Consider the following 20,637-nt stretch of genomic DNA (forward strand, 5'->3'; position numbering starts at 1 on the left):
GGGTGAAGGCAAGATCATGCTTTGCTCCCCACAGCCAAATAGCCCGTCAAAACTCTTACTGGGTTTACGGATTGGGCGTGCAATGTACCAGAGGGCTTCTGGCATTTGTAAAACTGTACCTCAGCAAGAATCAGCACCTTCAGGACAGCAGGGGAGAAAATTAGAAAGAAGAGTTTTTTATGAGTTAGTTGCTCTCAGCAGTGCCTCTGGATTAGGGAAAGAAAGATCAGCCAGGCTTCCCATTTCTGATTGTTATCCAGTGACTGCTGAAAGTGTGTGTGTGAAGGCAGGATCAGGCTCAACCACGATGCCCCCTGCAGTTGAATAGTCCTCCAGCACTTATCTGAATAAATTATTCTGTCTAGGCTCATTCTTGGTGAATGGTTGCTTGAGTGAGCTACTGGAGGTAGGGTTGCCAACACGTCATAGAATCATAGAATTGTTACAGCACAGAATGAGGCCATTCGGCCCATCGAGCCTACGCTGGCTCTTTGTAAGAGCAATCCAGGTAGTCCCATTCCCCCGCTCATTCCCCGTAGCCCTGCAAATTTTTTCCTTTCAAATATTTAGCCAATTCCTTTTTGAAAGCCACAATTGAATCTGCCTCCACCACCCTTTCGGGCAGCGCATTCCAGATCATAACCATTCGCTGCGTAAAAAAGTTTTTTCTCATGTCGCGTTTGGTTCTTTTGCCAATCACCTTACATCTGTGTCCTCTGGTTCTCAACCCTTTGGCCAATGGGAACAGTTTCTCTTTATTTTGTTTATCTAAATCTTTCATGATTTTGAACATTTCTATCAAATCTCCTCTCAACCTTCTCGGCTCTAAGGAAAACAACCCCAGCTCCTTCAGTCTGTTCACGTAACTGAAGTCCCTCTTCCCTGGAACCATTCGAGTAAATCTTTTCTGCACCCTCTTTAAGGCCATCACCTTGTTGGACATATTCCTGGAAGTTTCATCACGTGATATCACACCTCCAAATGCCTTGCCCAGTCAAATGGCCTTTTTTCCCCATTCAAATATTTTTATAACTAATAAACAAATGTATTAAAAGAAAATTTTAAATAGCACCAATTTTAATGCCCCTTTGATTTTTTTTCCTGGATTGCTCACAGCAGTGTCCCAGAGATTAATCTTTAATTCCTGGAGAGTTCAGGACATTCCTAGAGGGTTGGCGACCCTAACTGCAGGGCAACTGGTGCCCATGTATCCTCACCCCTGTGAGGGAATCAATGCTCCCAGACTGCCCTGGAGTTAGCCCAGTATCAACCGTCAGGCTGCCCTGAAATTAGCCCTGAATCCACCTTCAAACTGCCCTGGAGTTAGCCCAGTATCAACCCTCAGGCTACCATGAAATTAGCCCAGTATCAACCTTCAAACTGCCCTGAAATTAGTCCAGTAGTGTTCACCCTCAGACTACCCTGAAAGTAGCTCAGTATCAACTTTCAAACTACCCTGAAGTTAGCCCAGTATCAACCTTCAAACTACCCTGAAGTTAACCCAGCATCAACATTCAAACTACCCTGAAGTTAGCCCAGCATCAACCCTCAAGCTGCTCTGAAATTAGCCCAGTAGCAACCTTCAAACTGCCCTGAAATTAGTCCAGTAGTGTTCACCCTCAGACTACCCTGAAAGTAGCTCAGTATCAACTTTCAAACTACCCTGAAGTTAGCCCAGTATCAACCTTCAAACTACCCTGAAGTTAGCCCAGCATCAACCCTCAAGCTGCTCTGAAATTAGCCCAGTAGCAACCTTCAAACTACCCTGAAGTTAGTCCAATGTTAACTCTCTTTCAACATGTCCCATATGGTCTAGCGGTTAGGATTCCTGGTTTTCACCCAGGCGGCCCGGGTTCGACTCCCGGTATGGGAATAAAAATTTTGCATATTCAACTTTTAATTTTTTTGTTTTTGTTTTTTAAAAAAAAAATGAAATAATTTTCTAACACATTCCCGATGTTGCAGGGGAGCTCAGCTCGGGGAGCCGCTCCACCCGTATCTAGGACCAGGCTGTGCGGGTTGCAGCAGTCTGCCCGCTTTCTGCCGGGACGCTGATCGCAGTCCCCGCACGGTGCTGCAGGGTTTGGAGGGATGGGAATGGGGGAGTTTTGCCCGATCTTTTCCTGGAATCCGCTCAGTTTTCCTTCTCATAGTTCCTGCAGAGAGCGCGGCGGCCCTGAGGGGCACTGAGCGGGAGCCGGGATCTCTGTGACCTGTTTTATTTCCCCTGGATATTTAATGTCGGGAATTCAGGGATTATTTTTTGGGATCACTTCTGGGAACAAAAAGGAGCGGTACCGTAATCGAAGGGAGCGTCTCCAAATGTACCTTTCGCTGCCCAAACTCAAATGGCAAGAGAGAGGAGCCTTCATGCTGCTTTTTGTCTGCCGCAGATAAATTTGATTCACTTTCACTTAAAACAGTCGGATCGACCTTAGTGAATAAAAGTAGAGAAAGTTTGAGAAACTTTACTCTAGGGCATAAATATTTAAATGTGCTTCTGTCGATCTGGACAAGATGGCATTCTTCCAATTTAGGGGTAGTGCCCAGTTATGCCCCTTGCCTTTTATCAAATGCACTCCTTCCAACCTCCCCAGCCAATCTCAGTAACTTTATCAAATGCACTCCTTCCAACCTCCCCACCCCCAGTTAATCTCAGTAACTTTATCAAATGCACTCCTTCCAACCTCCCCAGCTAATCTCAGTAACTTTCCTGCATGAAGCCCTGCACATCCAGCCCGGGAATGCCGATCTGAAGATGTTCCATTTGTCCTAGTGAATGAATTTTGAAATCCCTCTCCGGCCTTGCACCAACCCTGTCTGTGCGATCTTCTCCAGCTATACACTCCAGCCAGGACTTTCTGTTGCAGTTTACTGCTTGTTCCGCTCTCCTCCCATTGGAAGGCAATCAACAGACATTAACCTCTCATTCCCTGTAATAGTTTCCCAAAACCAGTCATCTCGCTACCCCATCCTTTTCCTTCACTCCCAATTTCCCCCCTTTACCTCCTCAGTGTCCACCTGTCTCCTTGTAAAGGGACATGTTTTAATATATTTCAGGAGTGCTATATGTTACCGTTGATGGTAAGGATTTTTTAATTGCTTTATTTTCCAAAAAAAGCTTTCATCTTTCTTTCGAAAAGAATTTTATATCGTCGACCTTATTGAAAGTGATTGCAAGGTCATGTAAATTGTTTTTTTTTGTTTGTTTTTGCAAATTTTATCAACAAACTAATCTAGAGATCCGGAGCCAGCAAATGCTGGTTCATTTTCAACTCATGTGAAGCTTAGAGACGATCCCTTATTGCGGCAATTGGCCAGTGTTATGGAAAAAATGTGATTCACCCCGAGCCAATCGAAAGGGCGAAAATTGAGTTAGGAAATCCCCAAACATTCAGGAGTTTTTGGTGGAGAATGCGATCGAGTGTGGAGGAGACTTCGCTTCATTCATCAGCAAAGACTTGCCCAAAGGTAGGTTGGAAGAGCCTCCTCATTCGGTGAACAGGGGGAACCAGCTGTGAGTGAGTTTTCTAACTCTTATTTGATTGTTTGCTTTTAGAGAGAAACCTAGTTACAAGAGCAAAGGCTCCAGTTAGCACGGAATCATCAGATAAATAACTGCGGTTACTGACATCATTCTGTTCAATGATTTTTCCACTGGGCTCCATGTGACTCACTTTGCACAGGATTTGCGTTGACCATGGGATTTAAAAAAAGAGAATAATAACTTCATCCCAGCAATGACTGTAAAGGCCCCCTTCAGACTGCAGTAAGTTGTTTTAAAGTTGAGTGGAATAAATCATGCAAAGTGCTAACTTTGGGTGTTACAGTGGCTTCAAAGCAGCATGTTTAAAGTGACAGCGTACATAGTTGATAACTGCATTCATAAGAAACTTCCTCCTCCCCACCCCACCCCTGTAACTTAACTTTGGAGATTAAAGGTTGCATGACACCCTGTCATGTCAAGGCAGATTAGTAAAATATGAGCTTGGAGACAGACCTGATATAATGACATTACTAAGGATAATTATCATTGTGTTGTCTGCCACATGTGTACTCGCACACTCTCCTTGTAATGTTCGACATGATATTAAAAGTCATTGTTGGTGGCAACCGTCCAAGTTGTTCAAGGCTTTCGCAAACTGAATGCTTCAGCTTACTGACATGATCATTGAGAGCCCTTAAAAAATGTATCACTGAACCCGACGTTTATAGCAAGATTTTATATAAAGCGGGACAATTATAAATCCAGTTGTAGTTGGAGGGGCTTCTCCAGAGACCTGTGTTGTGTGTCAATAGTGTTCCTGGGAAAATATATTCTGTAGCCTGATAGATGGGAAATTTTTATGTGGGAAGGTAGCCAGTGGAAGTTTGATCTTCAGCTTATCTTAAAAGAAGAATAAATATTATGAATCTCTTAAAGTGATGTTAAAAAAAAAGAAATGTCGCTTCTTTTTCCTGTTCACCCATTAAGAACAGCTGGGATCAACTCCAAAGTCATCGGTAAAGTCTGTTTTGCCTTATATGACCTGCGCTGGCTTGGCTTGGGACATGAGCAGTTTCGCATCCTTGAATCTAAATGTTGCGGATCAAAAAACCTCTGAAGCTGGAAGAACAACTGCAGCATGTAGGAATTCAAGACCAAATTGGGGGAATTCCAAAAAAAAATTTGCATTCCCCTGTCCATGTTCTGCTGTAGTAGTCATGAGCTGTTCAATGTGCTAACAGTTCTGTCATGATTGCAAAGATGTTCACGTGTGGTATGGTATCAACAAGTTCATGGTGACCTCCTCCCCTACATTGACAGAAATGTATTTTTTAAATTTGATGACCTGGAAGTGAAATCTCCTCCAGTGGCATCTTGGAAAGAGCCATTGCTCAGGTGGAACTGAGCCGTATAGCCCAAGAAGGTTGAGGTTTCGGGGGGGGGGGGGGGGACTGGTCCCTGATCAGTGCTGAGTTTGTTGATCTCAGTCGAGAGTGACCGGGTGAGTCTAGTTGGCTTCAGTATACCTGGGTAAACGGGAAGGAGATTCAGCCGGGGTTCCCACTCCTGACCATTACCTAGTGAATCCTATGTGGGTGTTGAGTCAACAACAACAACAACTTGCATGTATATTAGTGCATGTAAGGTAGGAAAATTCCCCAAGGTGCTTCACAGGAGCATAATTGGACAAAAGTTGACAACCAAGCCCAGGAAGGAGATGTTAGGAAGGGTGACTAAAAGCTTGATTATAAACAGGAAGGTTTTAAGAGGGTCTTAAAGGAGGAGTGATGGGGAGTGAAGATATGTTTGCACTTTGCTGCCATGCCCTTATGTTTGAACAGTTTGCTGACTGTCCCCCCACCATCTCAGTGTAGGCACCTGACACCAGCACTGCTTTGCTTTAATTAACTAAAATGAAAGCCATCTATGCAGATTTTACTCGTTAAATAAAGTGATTCAACTTTCCTTTGCTTGTAGTTTCATCTAATATTGTCTGTTTTTATTTTGTGTTTATTGTTGTGCACCAGTGAGACATTGAAAGAAAGGACTTGCTTTTATAGCACACCCTATCATATCTCAAAATGCTTCAATTAAGTCAGTCACTGTTGCAATGTAAGCAAATGCACCAGCCAATTTCCACCCAGCAAGGTACCACACCCTTCACATTAGATAAACAACTAGTTAATCTGTCTTGGTAGTGTTGGTTGAGGGAGGAATGTTGACCAGGGCACCAGTAGAACTCCCTACTCTTTCTTCAAATAGTGCCATGGGATCTTTTACATCCATCATAACAGGCAGGCAGGGCCTAGGTTTATTGTCTCATTCAAAAGGCAGTAACTCAGACAGTAGAGCAGTCTCTCAGTATTGGAGCATCATAAAAGAAGAACGATTTGCATTTATATAGTACCTTTCGCAACCTCGGGACATCCCAAAGTGCTTTACAGCCAATGAAGTATTTTTGAAGTGTAGTCACTGTTATAATGTTGTAATATCTGAGATTATGTACTGGAATCTTGGGAGGGAGGCTTGAACCTCTGACTCTCTGAGATGAGAATGTTATAAACTGAGCCAAGCTGGTATGCAATTTTCCCATGATGCTACTGTATGCACATACTTACACATCCCTTTGGATGGAAGGAATGGCAGGAGCCAATAGACAAACTATTGTCTGGTTTTCAGGCAAAGCCAGTTTGAAAATATCTTGAGAATATTAAACAAATTTGGACTCTACACCGGTTTGGGCTGAATAACACATTCACCCAAATTGGAAATCTGTGGCTGTGTATGTTTTATGTTTGATTCCATGCAACGGGCTTCAGGTAGTTTGTGTTAGCAGAAACTATCCTCCTGCTCTATAAAGTCAGTTTGTTGCACTGGTTGATTTTCATCTGTGCAAAGAATTAGCCAAAACAATGGGGAACTGTAGAAGTTCTCAAAGAGCAGCAAGTGTGAGATCTGCCCTCCTCTTGTAACAGCTAAATGCTTTCATTTTAAGTTTTAAAACTGGCAAATTAGCAGGAAAAAAAGGACCTTAAGCAGTGTTAGCCAGAGAAAGTCAGACGAACTCTGATATACTGAGCATCACCAACTCTTTATTTAAACAGCTACTGAAGAATAATTTATAAAGGAAGAATTTAAGCAAAAAGACAACTCTTTTTCTTGAATCTTGTTTTCGAATGGGTCAGATTTGTACACAAGTACAAAAATCACTGAGGTAATAGTTTGGAAAAAATCTCCCTCCGATATAATCTGTTTAATTATTGAGAGATCCTAATGGAAAATGCATTTGCTATTTAATTTTACAGTTGCCAGTCACTGGACACACATGACTGGGATTGCAGTTGGGGGCAGGGTAACTTTCGGTTAAGAGACACCAGTGCTGGTATTGCAGGGATTCAATCGCAGCGCTGGTGCAAAGCGAAACCACTTTGCACCGACAGTTCTAATATAAATGCAGCTTGAAGCCAGAGACCCGGCCCCATCTGACACCGGAGTAAAGTTAAGTGAGATTCCCCGGGAAGGGAGTCTTGCACCAATTTGCTTTGGAGTCATTTTGGGCCTTGACACCTGATTTACATTCCACAAGTTTAGCATTGGTGTGAAGCTGAAACAGCATACTGATTAAACTGGTGGAGTGAATGGACCATGAGTTTTTCAGTTCGTTTATGAACAAAGCAACTGTTTTAATAATGCATTGCTAGCTTAGTGTAAATGGATTCCAGGACAAACAAGATCTGGGCTCTGGCTGATACCATGGGTTAACACTGCCTCAGTATAGGGTTCAGATTCCATCCAGATTGAAAATCTCTCTGCTTGTAAAGGTTCTATGTGAAGTTTGGGTAGTTCCTAATGGGGACAAACCTGCCACACACAATTAGAACTGAATTGGCTCCGAGGCTGGTGTGGCAAATGGAAAAGTTCACAGTATTGCAGTTGATGATTTCGGTTCTGAGATTGGGCTTAAGACACATTGTTGGAGTATATTGCAAGAAGATGTACTTTACACGTACCTAACCCTAGCAACCAGACCAGTGTCGTATGAGGACAAGATTAGCCAATCCTCTAATTCTGCCTTCGGTAGGAAAACCACATCAGGGGATCACTGGATATGTAAGTGGGAACCCTGGCTGTTGTTTTCTCTCTTTTCTATGCCCAGGAACACTGAGACTAATTTTAGTGTCCCCATTACTGCACTGGGTGAGATCAGATAATTTAACGCAGGACTTTCTTGATCTGAACCTTTGGGGGGCGGTGGCAGAGGTGGAGGGGGGAAGGGAAGTTTTTAGTAAAATGAGTTTTTTGTGTTTGTACAGAGAATGTTTGGGAGATATTAATTTTTGAACAGATGTTGTTGCTGTTGCCGTAACACTTACCTCTGTCGACAGCCTTTAGGCTTTTCCAACAAGATGCTTATCATCTGTGATCTTTGAAGTTTGGCCTGCTTATTGTTATGTGGAGTGGGAATGAGACGGACTTGAGTTGAATGGGAGGTTATTTTAGTCACATTGTTTTACTGCTGCTATACAAGTGTTTTTGTTTTTAATTGCGCAATTCAGCAACTGGCAAGAAAATGCATTGTAAGTATAACTCTGCTGCCCATATCCTAACTTGCACCAAGTCCCGTGCACCCATACCCCTGTGCTCGCTGACCAACATAGTCCACCAATGCCTCAATCTTACAATTCTTATTCTCGTGTTCAAATCTCTGCACGGCCCCAACCCTCCCTATCTCTGTAACCTGTAACCTGCTCCAGCCCTACAACCCTCCGAGATCTCTGTGTTCCTCTAATTCTGGCATCTTGGGGATTCCCCACTACCTTCTTTCCACCATTGCTGGCCGTGCCTTCAGTCATCTAGCTCCTAAGCTCTGAAATTCCCATCTGAACCTCTCTCCTCCTTTAAGACGCTGCTTAGAACTTATCTCTTTGACCAAGCATTTGGTCACCTGTTCTAATGTCTCTCTCTTTAATTCGGTGTCAATTTTTGTCTGATAACACTCCTGTGAAGCGCCTTAGGACGTTTTACTATGTTAAAGGCGCTGTATAAATGCAAGTTGTTGTCATTGCAAAATTAAGCGAATGACGACTCAGTTACTAATTCCTCTTTGAGTTGGGTTGAGACCTTTTTTATAATAAGATTTGGCACTCTCTCCACAAAGTGTCTGAAGCCTTTTTTATACTGGCGCTTGTTTAGTTTAGAGTCCAGGAGACCCACGTGAGTGCTTTGGCTCCAAATGATTACGTTCCTAATCCAGCTAACCTTATCTCAACAGTGGAATCGTAGAGCCAGGAAAATCTGGGTCTGTGATTCTGTCACTGGGATGAGAGCAGGATTACCAGGGTAAACGTGGGGAGCTAGCTCATGGTAGCTTATCTCCCACACTCCGAACCAAAACAACGTCAGAGTAAAAAATAAACCCTTTCACTACTAATCTCCTCGCTCCTCCAATTCTGGCCTCTTGGGCATCCCCGATTTTAATCGCTCCACCATTGGCAGCCATGCTTTCAGCTGCCTACGCCCTAAGTTCTGGAATTTCTGCCCTAAGCCTCTCTACCTCTCCTCCTTTAAGACGCTCTTTAAAACCTACAACCTTGACCAAACTTTTGGCCACCTGTCCTAATACCTCCTTATGTGGCTTGGTGTCAAATTTTGTTTGATAATGCTCTTGTGAAGTGCTTTGGGATGTTTTACTACGTTAAAGGTCCTATACAAATGCAAGTTGTTGTTGTAATCATGTGGTAATCTCGTGCTGTATTTATGTTATAAGAAGTGTGGCTGCTTGATACTGATGACGTTGTGCTGTGCAGCCCACATCATTTACATTGGCTGGCAGAAAGCCACAGCGCTGTACACTGTACGCTAACTTCTTAGTCCACTTATACAGGGGCAGCATGCACTTTTGCCATTGCTGGCTTGCTTGGACCAACCCTTCTCTCCTCTTCCCCGTGCCCCTCCCCCCAACCATGTTGCCAGAAAGGTCCCAGACAGAATGACAAAGGCATGAATGTGACTTCTGAGTAACTGCATGTGTGAAAATCTCCCAGTTTTCTGTTGTTGCTGAATCTTCTGTAAAGTATAAACGGAACATAATTGACAGCAAATAAACCTGCTAATGCTATGGAACCTCTTCCATTAGCATCAGTTCAGTAATATAAATGGGGAGTGGGTGTAATTAACTGACCCTTTCGTGAAAATGAAGAAAGCAGCGAGTTCAAGTCCAATTACACTAAACAGCTCAACTTGAATTTGTGGGATTATTGACATTAGTTCAAAGACTGATACAAAGACTGAAAGAAAATGCTACATTGTGCACGTCTCCTTGTGAACTTGACCTGAGATTGACTGTATCCTTCACAAAAGCTGCTTTATATCGGGCTCACTGCTGTGTGTTAGTGCCGCCAACTCCCAAAGAGCAGGTCTCATGCAACCAGTGCCAACTGTTAAACTGTGCTGGATTACCCAAGGCTGGCAGCCACGAGGAGCTGTGTGTGTGTGTGTGTTATTTTAAGTAGGTCTAACCCCATTCATCACCCTAAACATTTATTCCCTTCACCACCGGCACACCGTGGCTGCAGTGTGTACCATCTACAGCCAAGGCTTCTTCGACAGCACCTCCCAAACCTACGACCTCTACCGCCTAGAAGGACGAGGGCAGCAGGCATATGGGAACAACACCACCTGCACGTTCCCCTCCAAGTCACACACCATCCCGACTTGGAAATATATCGCCGTTCCTTCATCGTCGAAATGGGTCAAAATCCCGGAACTCCCTTCCTAACAGCACTGTGGGAGAACCTTCACCACACGGACTGCAGCGGTTCAAGAAGGCGGCTCACCACCACCTTCTCGAGGGCAATTAGGGATGGGCAGTAAATGCTGACCTTGCCAGCGACGCCCACATCCCATGAACGAATTTTAAAAAAAACTGACCTGACTGCTAGCCTTTGTGAGAACGGGAAGTTACTTTGAGTTGTTGGCAGTTCGCCAGACCGATGTTGGGAGTTGGTGTCCAAGCGCATATCTCACTCGATGTAAAGTCAGCTAACGAAGGTTGCAGCCACTACAGCGACCTATGTTGGTCAATTAGTAGACGTTAGGCACTTTCAGACTGGTACTAGGTGTCAGCCGTGATTCAGTTGGTAGCATTCTTGCCTCCTGAGTTAGAAGATCATGGGTTCAAGTCCCACTCCAGAAACTTGATCTCAAAATCACTGAGGGAACGCTGCACTGTTGGAGATGCCGAGTTTCGGGTGAGACGTTAAACCGAGCCCCCTCAGGTGGACTTAAAAGATTCCCATAACATCATTTGAAGAAGAGCAGAAGAGTTCTTCCCAATGTCCCGGCCAATATTTATCCCTCAACTATATAAATGCAAGTCTTTCTTTCTAGTGTAAGGAGTCTTACAACGCCAGGTTATAGTCCAACAGCTTTATTTGAAATCACAAGCTTTCGGAGCTTTCCTCCTTCGTCAGGTGAGTGCAGGGTTCCATAAAGGCACAGCATATATAGCCTCTGACTACATTTGTCCACCCCAGTCCATCACCGGCATCTCCACATCATTCTGTCTAGTGTGCAGGCAAACTGTATTCCTGCCATCAAAGACAAACTGTACTATAAAGGAGAATCAAGATAGTACCAGTGGCATGATTTCCAAGCCCTCCTTCAAACAAAAAGGATACTTCTGCCTTTTAAAAAGGAGTATTGGATTTGAATGCACTGTGGATATAACTCCAGATGCAACACTGTTTAGTTGCACAGCATAGATCCAGTAGGACTAGTACTGCTGTGACTGGACTTCAAGGGGTCTGGGTGGCAATGTTGTGTAAAATTGCCCTTAGTGTTAACAGAGTCTGTATCACAGCATGCAGTGACAATACTGATACTTGGCAACACTGTAATCTGACATCAGTGGTGTGCTGCTGGTGTATTCCTTCAGTTCAGGTTCAGGATGAGATTGGGGGCATCTTGCCCCGGGGGTGAATGCTGAATAGTTTCTCCACTGTAACTGGGAAATAGAATTTCAATATTTTTATAAGCATAATGTAAAATCCTTTTATTTTAAACCTGCATTGATACCTGAATGAGAAGCAGCAGTATAGGTGGGGCAGCTTTGCTCAGTCAGATGTTGCATAGTTGATGCCTGGGGCCTAATTAAAGGCACAGGGGCTCTTTATAAACAAGGTGCCCAGTCACAGCAGTGAAGAAAAGGAACTTGTGGGCGGAAGGTGAAGTCTGAACATTGCACATGCGTCACTACACTGCAAGGGCATTTCTGCATTCACCCGAAAACAGCAAAACACTTCTGCTTTTAAAAAAAAAACAGATGAAGTACATGTAAGAAGTTCAGTCTTTTACGCCCAATTAGCACTTCCCTACTGAATACAATGGGAGATTCAAAGGATCAGTTTGCAAAGGCACCATTATTACCACATTATTTAAAATTCGAACTGTTGTAAAGAATTATTTCTGATGAAACATGCCTTGTTTGTGTAAATAAAAAGACTTTTACAACAGCGCTTGTCGTCCCTCTCGTCTCTTCCCCTCCCCCCACCAAACTGGATGTCCGCTCACTGTCCCTGTCCCTCATTTCTGTAGCGCCTTTCATGACCTCAGGACGTCCCAAAGCGCTTTATGAAGCACTTTTTTTTAAAGTGTAGTCACTGCTGTAATGTAGGATGGTTCCCTATGTTTATACTGGTAAGGTGAGGTCCTGGGCAATGTAAACACAGGCAGCCAGTGTACAGACCCAGATGCCATTCTCTTGCGATCCAAACTAAACGAGCATTAGTGAGAAAATGCCTTTTCCTTAGTAGGTACTTCATGGCAGCATTGGTCCAAAAAGCTTCCTCGACCCAATGGTATTATGAAGCTAAACCGATGACAAGATCCTAGTGTTAATAACTTCAATCCTACTAATATTGATTCTGCTCTTTGCTGTCTGTATAGCTAACCTTACCCTCCTTCCCCCTTCCCCAGGGGTATTATTCTCAACTGGTGCACATTAAAATGAACTTGCATTTATGTAGTGCCTTTCACAACCTCCGGACGTCCCAAAGTGCCAATTAGGTTACTTTTAAAGTGTAGTCACTGTTGTAATGGGGGAAACGCAGCAGCCAATTTGCGCACAACAAGGTCCCACAAACAGCAATGAGATAATCGACCAGATAATCTGTTTTAGTGATGTTGCACTTGCTCAGTACTGCACTGAAGTGTCAGCCTGGATTATGAGCTCAAATCCCAGTGAGGACTGATTTTAAAGAGCTGCCTGTAAAGAAATTTGCTTCCTGCAGGAATGGCTGCACCAGAGCAGTCCATTGGAGCTTTTATTACTTCCCCTATGTTGCTGTTTCAATCTGGGGAAGGCGACCTTCATGGCTGCGAGCTCTGGTCCAGATCAGCTGCTGGGCACCACTGTAATACAGAGATGTGAGTATGGAGGAGTATAGATGGGCAGCAATGAACCCCCACAATTAGCTTGCAGACCAGTGGCTCTTGACGTCTGTTTTCTGTAGTTTTGGCTTTATCTTCCAAGGAGGACAGTGGATCAGGTGCACATCTGCAGTTGACTAGCCATCCTTTGAAAAAGCACCATTTTATGTAAGGAATAAATTAGGACTTCATACCAGTTTGCTTTAGACTTAAGTTCTGATTGAGTGCTTTTTGGATTTGTCTGGATGTGAGTCTAAAATGACGGTCCTTATTTGGTAGTAGACATCGAAGACATAACGCTTTTAATGGAGCAAAACATCCCTGTACAGGCTAATTTTGACATTGCAATAGAATTGGTTCTGTAATCCAGAGATGGAATAACTAAGTGTTGCCAATGATGATCTGTGCAATGGAATCCACCCCATAATATTTGAAGTCAACCTAGACTGGTTGGGATTAAAGCCTCCTCTCTCGAATGGTAGGATGGACTGGTCACAAAGTGAAACAGTACCTTTGCCTAAATTCAAGCCAGTGCAAGTTCAGGGTGCAGAACAGCAATCTGATTCAGCAAGTGTAGGAACTAGAGGTATCTGACCGTGGAGGAACTGGTCTTCGTGGTGATATCCTGCATATTACTTGAGGTTGACTTTGGATGCAGAAGGTGAAAAGAAATGGTTCACTCTTCATTATTGGCATCACTCACTTAACTTTGCACAAAAATTCCCCACTTTTTAAAAAAAAGACACAAGGCCAGAGCGTGTAGCTAATATATTCCTCCAATGCAAGTTTAACAGGGTTCTCCCCGCTCCCTCCTTCCCTGTTCCTCCCCCCACCCCACTGCATACATCACTGTGCAAACTGACAATTCCTTTTAGTGCACCCGTGGCCATGGCTATTCAAAAAAAAACCATTGGGATGTGATGTCGCCAGCAAGGCCAGCATTTATTGCCCGTCCCTAGTTGCGGTTGAGAAGGTGGTGATGGGCCTTTTTCTTGAACCGCTACAATCCATGTGGGGAAGTTGCTTCCACAATGCTGTTAGTTAGGGAGTCCCAGGATTTTGATCCAGCGATGATTAAGAAACAGCGATATATATCCAATTCAGCATGGTGCGTGACTTGGACGTTTGGTGTTTCCATGCACCTGCTGCCCTTGTTCTTCTAGGTGGTGGAGGTTGTAGGTTTGGGAGGAGCTGCTAAAGAAGCCTTGGCAAATTGCTATAATGGATCCTGTGACTAGTTCAGTATATAAATCAAACAGCTAACCTAATCACTTCTTTAAAAACATCACTTTGAACTCTCCTTTTCTGAGTATGATTACGAAGCTGCCTCAGCCTCCAAAAACTCCTGGCTGCCTGACCGATCGATGCCTTTCATTCCCTCCATTTACCCTTTTGGAATACACGTTTTCTCCTTGTGCTTAGAGACACTTTGTTGGAAAGAGAACACATTAATCCAACAGTACACAATGCTCGGATAAAATGAGAAACAGGAACACCAATAAATAAAGAACTGCAGAAAAATGGAAACTTCAACGCAATTGGGGAAAGGCAACTGGATGTAGGTTTTATCCTTTTAAGGAGCCTATCTCGACATGTGCTAATGTGGAGCTCGTATTTGTTCAGCCCTTGCTTTACAATACCGTGTATAAAAGTCACACCTTCCCACAAATGGGTTCTCCTCAGCTTTAAAATACTGGTCAGAAAATCCAGCCTGTCATGTCCTCTGAGTATAACGAAATAATTTAGACATGCAGGGTGGATCAGAATGGCAATCATAAAACAAGGCAGTGAATTAGACTTGGATTTTATAGTACCCAAGACCTGACTAGAAAAGTGAAGTAAATAAAAGGCATATAATTTCACCCCCACTATTTTATTTTTGTTTGCTTTAACTAAAGCTTCATGTCTGTCATAATTGGGAACTGTTATTAGACAGCTCTTTGTAAATGCATTTAATGTTCAGGCTGCTTATCAAAGACATGTCAACACTCAAGATAGGAGCTGCCCAGATACAGTACGGAGCGAACTTGGGGTCAAAATAGCAGCACAACTGAGGCTTAGGAAATACAAAACCAGCTAGTCAATCATAGAATCATACAGTGCAGAAGGAGGCCATTCGGCCCATTGTGCCTTTGTCGGCTCTTTAGCCAATTAATATTCTTTTCAGTTCGGGATATCTATAGATTATAGAATCATAGAATTGTTACAGAGCAGAAGGGGGCCATTCGGCCCATTGAGCCCATGCCGGCTGTTTGTAAGACCAATCCAGTTCCATTTCCCCTGTTCTTTCCCCGTAGCCCTGCAATTTTTTTCCCTTCGAGTATTTATCCAATTCCTTTTTGAAAACCATGATTGAATCTGCATCCACTACCCTTTCAGGCAGCACATTCCAGATCATAACTACTTGCTGTGTAAAAAAGTTTTTCCTCATGTCACCTTTTGGTTCTTTTGCCAATCACCTTAAATCTGTATCCTCTGGTTCTCGACCCTTCTGCCAATGGGAACAGTTTCTCTTTATTTACTTTATCTAAACCCTTCATGATTTTGAACACTTCTTTAAAATCTCCTCTGCTCTAAGGAGAACAACCCCAGCTTATCCAGTCTCTCCACATAACTGAAGTCCCCCATCCCTGGAACCATTCTAGTAAATCTTTTCTGCACCCTCTCTAAGGCCTTCACATCCTTCCTAAAGTGCAGTGCCCAGAATTGGACACAATACTCCAGTTGTGGCCGAACCAGCGTTTTATAAAGGTTCAACATAACTTCCTTGCTTTTGTACTCTATGCAGGATCCCGTATGCTTTTTTAACCGCTTTCTCAACCTGTCCTGCCACCTTTAAAGATTTGTGTACACATACTCCCAGGCCTCTCTGTTCCTGCACCCCCTTTTAGAATTGTACCCTTTAGTTTATATTGCCTCTCCTCATTCTTCCTGCCAAATGTATCAATTTGCACTGCTCTGCGCTAAATTTTATCTGCCGTGTGTCCGCCCATTCCACCAGCCTGTCTATGTCCTCTTGAAGGCTATTACTATCTTCCTTACTGTTTACTACACTTCCAAGTTTTGTGTCATCTGCACATTTTGAAATTGTGCCCTGTACACCCAAGTCCAAGTCATTAATATATATCAAAAAAAGCAGTGGTCCTAGTATCGACCTGTGGAAAATATCACTGCATATCTCCCTCCAGCCCGAAAAACAACCGTTCACCACTACTTTCTGTTTCCTATCACTTAGCCAATTTTGTATCCATGCTGCCACTGTCCCTTTTATTCCATGGGCTTCAATTTTGCTGACAAGCCTATTATGTGGCACTTTATCAAACGCCTTTTGGAAATCCATATACACAACATCAACTGCATTGCCCTCACCAACCCTCTGTTACCTCATCCAATGGTTAGATAAAAATTGTGAGCCTGCACATCTTTTTAACATTTTAATCCTGCCATTCCATAACTCAAACTGAAGGAACCAAAACAAAAAGCAAAATTTCAGATAAAAAGATTAAAGATTTTTAAAATGTCAAGAGTGACAACAGCACATGTGGTAATGGGCAGATGCACTTAGTGTGATGGGTGTTAAAAACGATCAGATAACTGGAAAATAGATTACCTTGGGATCACGTTTTTATACTGAAAATTAAACCAAGTTTACTTTGTCCTGCCCAACATTCATCCTTCAGCCAATACTACTGAATCAGATTACCTGGTCATTTATCTCATTTGCTGTATGTCAATTGGCTGCTGTGTTTGGCTACATCAGTGACTGCACTTCAAAAAAAATAATGAATTGGCTGCAAAACACTTTGGGACGTCCTGTCGATATGAAAAGTGCTCTTCAAATGAAAGTTCTTCCTTTTAAAATGGAGAAACCCAAACAGCAGAGTGAGCATGGAGTAACTTGGTCCACTGCATTAGAAATGACATCAGACCATTGGACTCAGGCCATTCTACACAATAGGAGTGAATGGCCTGGAATTGGGCAGGGGGAAATTTCACTTAGATGTCAAACACCAATGAGGAGATCATTTCTCACAAGATCCACGAACTCTGAAATGAACAGCTATCCTGTGCCCCATTACATCCTGAAAAACACTAGATAACCAGCCTGACAAGAGAAAAACTTGACAGAAACAAAAACGTATTATTTGGTGTCACTTTCTTTCCAGGGCTGCCCCGAGGATGCTTTTGTCAACCCTGATAAGTAAATTGGGTATCAGTTGCAGCAAAAGCACGCTTCACAGTCAAATGCAGCAAAAGCCTTTTTGCGCTGAGCCTAGGTTTAAATGTTCTGTTCCTGCTGTGAATTTATTAACCTGCGAATACTGTGAGCATTGAGTCAATCCTTTAATCCCTTGCAACGTTTCTACAACTGCTGTTTTTGTCACTTCATTACCTTGCCCGCTTTCATCGCATCTGTCTCGACTCACTTGTGTTTTGCTTCAGCTTTTCAGTGCTTATTTTCAGTGACCCTGTATAGTTTCATGAACCTGGCTGGCAGATTGGATGTGGCAGTAATAAGAGGGTTTATTGCATTGTGCTTGTCTGTACAGCTCATTCCTCTCGCTGTACGAGCGCATTGAATTCTTCCATCAGAAAGCTGGCCTCGTGGCCGTTTTCCCACATGCTGAGTTGGTGATTTTGTTTTTTTTAGGGCGGGGGAGATGCGGGGGCTGGTCGTTGGGTATTGGCGGCAAGCAGGAGGGAGGGAAATTCCCAAGGCCGTCGATGTAAACCTCTGGGAGACTGCTTGCAGAGCTTTAGTGGCAGAGCTGCAGGGGCAGGTGAGAGACTGATGTACAGGTGCAGAAAGTGGATTTCAAAAATAGACTAAAACTGAGCCAGAACCAACATATTACAGAGCTGTTTCTGGATGCAGGCTTGCTTTTGGAAGCAGTTCTCCAATGTAATCACTTGAGCACGTAATCTAGGCCGACACTCAAGTGCTGCGCTGTCTGAAGTGCCGTCTTTCGGATGAAACCAAGGCCCCTCTGCCTTCTTGGGTAGAGGGAAAAGATCTCATGTTACTGTATCGAAGAAGAGCAGGGGTGTTCTCCCCAGTGTCCTGGCCAATATTTATCCCTCAACCAACATCGCTAAAACTGATAATCTGGTCATTTATCTCATTGCTGTTTGTGGTACCTTGCTGTGTGTAAATTGGCTGCTGCGTTTCCTACATTACAACGGTGATGCCACTTCAAAAAGTACTTTGTTGGCTGCAAAGCACTTTGGGACATCCTGTGGTTGTGAAAGGGGCTATATAAATGCAAGTGCATTCTTTCTTGCTTGCTTTCTTTCTACAAGGTGGTGTGCACGTTTCTGGAGGGAAAGCTGAGGCTGAGCTCTCTGTATTGTCCCCCTCCATAGATTACCTTCCCAACTTCTCTATCTTAATTCTGAGACGGTCACTCGATTCTACAACGGTCTCTTGGACATTAACTCCACTTATTTCCATGGAAGATCTCCTGATTGACCACTGTAACTTCAGCGGAAGATCTGCGGAAACCCAGGAGAAATGGTGGACAACTTCTGGGCCACCCTGTTCGACCCTGAGCTGAGCTTCAAGCCATCGCCATAGCTCCACTCTTTCCTCACTCCAACTGCTTCTGAAACCTTCATCCAGATTTTCATCACCTCCAGGTTAATTACACCAAAGCTTTTCTTGCTGGCCTCCTGAGTCACATAGTTGTCCAAAACTCAGCTGCCTGTGCCCTGTCCTGCACTAAGTCCCACATATTACCCTATCCTCGCTAACCTTCATTTGCTCCCTGTCCTCCAAACATCGAATTCAAAATCATTGTCCTCATCTATAATCCCTCCTCATCTTCCCTTAGTCATAGATTCATATAATTTTGCAGCACAGAAGGAGGCCATTCGGTCCATTATGCCTGTGCCGACTCTTTGAAAGAGCTATTTAATTAGTCCCACTCCCCTGCTGTTTCTCCATAGCACTGCAAATTTTTCTTTTTTAAGTGTATATATCCAATTCCAATTTGTAGGTTACTATTGAACCTGCTTCCACCACCTTTTCAGGCAGCACATTCCAGGTTGTTAAACTCACTGCGTAAATAAAATCTCTCCTCATCTCCCCTCTGGGTCCTTTGCATCCCTCATCTCCCTGCTTAACTGCTGGTCTCACAGCCTTCAGCTGCCCATACTCTGGAAATCTGTCCCTTAAGCCCATCCCCTTGCTCCCTCTCTCCTTCAAAAGCTTTCTCAAAAACCTATCACTTTAACCAAGCTTTCAGCCAATCCCTGCCTGTTTCCCACCCCCCCCCCCCCCCCCCCGCCCCATATTGCCTAGTGTCTGGTTGTAGTCTCTGTGAAGCTCTTGTGTTCAATATGCGGGTAGCCTGAATTGCTGCTGTCTCTGTTGTCGTTCTACTCATTGCCCCCTCCTCCACTGAACAGGCCATTCGTGCATTGTGCAGGTGTTCTGTAAGTGCGGTTTTTATTTATTGTTTCTGAATGTAAGTGGGCTATAGAGTGAGAGAGAGCGAGAGGGAGTGGGGAGGATACAAGGCCATTGTGATGTACTCCAGGTGAACAGAAAGTGTTCAGTGAGAGCTTAGAATGGACCTTAGAATGTCAGTGTCTTGAATATAGAAAGGAGTGAGAGAAATCTAGATGTCTTGGAGAGAGTGTAAAGGAGATTTACTAAAATGATACCAGGGATGGGGGACTTCAGTTATGTGGAGAGACAGGAGAAGCTAGAGCTGTTCTCCTTAGTACAGTGAAGGTTAAGGGGAGATTTAGTAGAGGTGTTCCAAATTATGAAGGGTTTTGATAGAGTAAATCAGAAGAAACTATTTCCAGTGGTCCATATCATGTTGGCATGGCAGTGGAACCTAACCATTGACCTCTCCTGATTGGGAAGCAGAGAGGAAAAAATAAATCGACTGGTGTTCCAACTTTAATTGCTACCCAGTGCTGGAAATGTGTGAGTGTGGATGTCAGATGAGGACTGGTTTGGGCACAGCGATGTTGTCCCCTGTGTATTGAATAGCCAGATGATCACTCCCTATCCCGGGTCACACATGAAGACACTGGTGTGAAGTAGCGGAGGAGTAGCCAGCGTCTGTGGACCCATGTGAGGGTCTTCAGGAGAGGAGAAGACCCCTCAGAATGAGTGTTCTTCTATTATCATTGGCAGACGGAAAGGGTTTGCTCTGAGAAATGATGAGGCTGCCACTGCAATGGACTGTTGTGAGGAGTACGGTAGCGTAATGATTATGTTCCTGGACTAGTAATCCAGAGGCCTGGACTAATAGCGCAGAGAGCTTGAGTTCAAATCCCACCATGGCAGTTTGAGAATTTGAATTCAGTTTAAAAAAAAATTTGGAAGTAAAAAGCTTACATCAGTAAAAGTGACCATGAAGCTGTCGGATTGTTGCAAAAACGCAATTGGTTCACTGATGTCCTTCAGGGAAGGATACCTGCTATCCTTACCTGGTCTGACCTATATGTGACTCCACCCCCAAGGTGGTTGACTCTTAATCTAGCCCAGCAAGCCCCTCTGTTGCATCATGGGGATGGGCAATAAATGCAGGCCTTGCCAGCGATGCCCACATCCTAAAAATGAATTTTAAAAAATATATAAAATTGGTGTCCAGTTAGTTGAATAGTGCAATCCCACTAATTTATTGCCGAATAGTTCAAATTGATTTAAACTTGTAATGTGTGGAGGCCCCATTGACAGACAAGTTAATCCCACATGGAGGAAA

At 43.7% G+C, this 20,637-nt stretch overlaps 1 protein-coding gene and 1 non-coding gene across 4 annotated transcripts in view; both read left to right on the forward strand.

Moving 5' to 3' along the window:
• The first annotated feature begins 1,801 nt into the window (after positions 1-1,801).
• On the forward strand, positions 1,802-1,873 carry trnae-uuc (transfer RNA glutamic acid (anticodon UUC)). Its single transcript has one exon. It is a non-coding gene; the product is annotated as a tRNA-Glu (tRNA).
• Positions 1,874-3,299: 1,426 nt separating this feature from the next.
• The window catches only part of elf1 (E74-like ETS transcription factor 1), a 225,288-nt gene continuing 207,950 nt past the window's right edge, over positions 3,300-20,637 (forward strand). For 2 of the 3 annotated variants that reach the window (XM_067996872.1, XM_067996873.1), the window contains exon 1: positions 3,300-3,471. The gene's annotated coding sequence lies outside the window, so the exon portion shown is untranslated. The remainder of the gene's footprint in view (positions 3,472-20,637) is intronic. The other variant, XM_067996877.1, reaches the window with a different exon arrangement.

Source organism: Heptranchias perlo, chromosome 15, assembly GCF_035084215.1.
Source record: "Heptranchias perlo isolate sHepPer1 chromosome 15, sHepPer1.hap1, whole genome shotgun sequence".
Taxonomy (NCBI): domain Eukaryota; kingdom Metazoa; phylum Chordata; class Chondrichthyes; order Hexanchiformes; family Hexanchidae; genus Heptranchias; species Heptranchias perlo.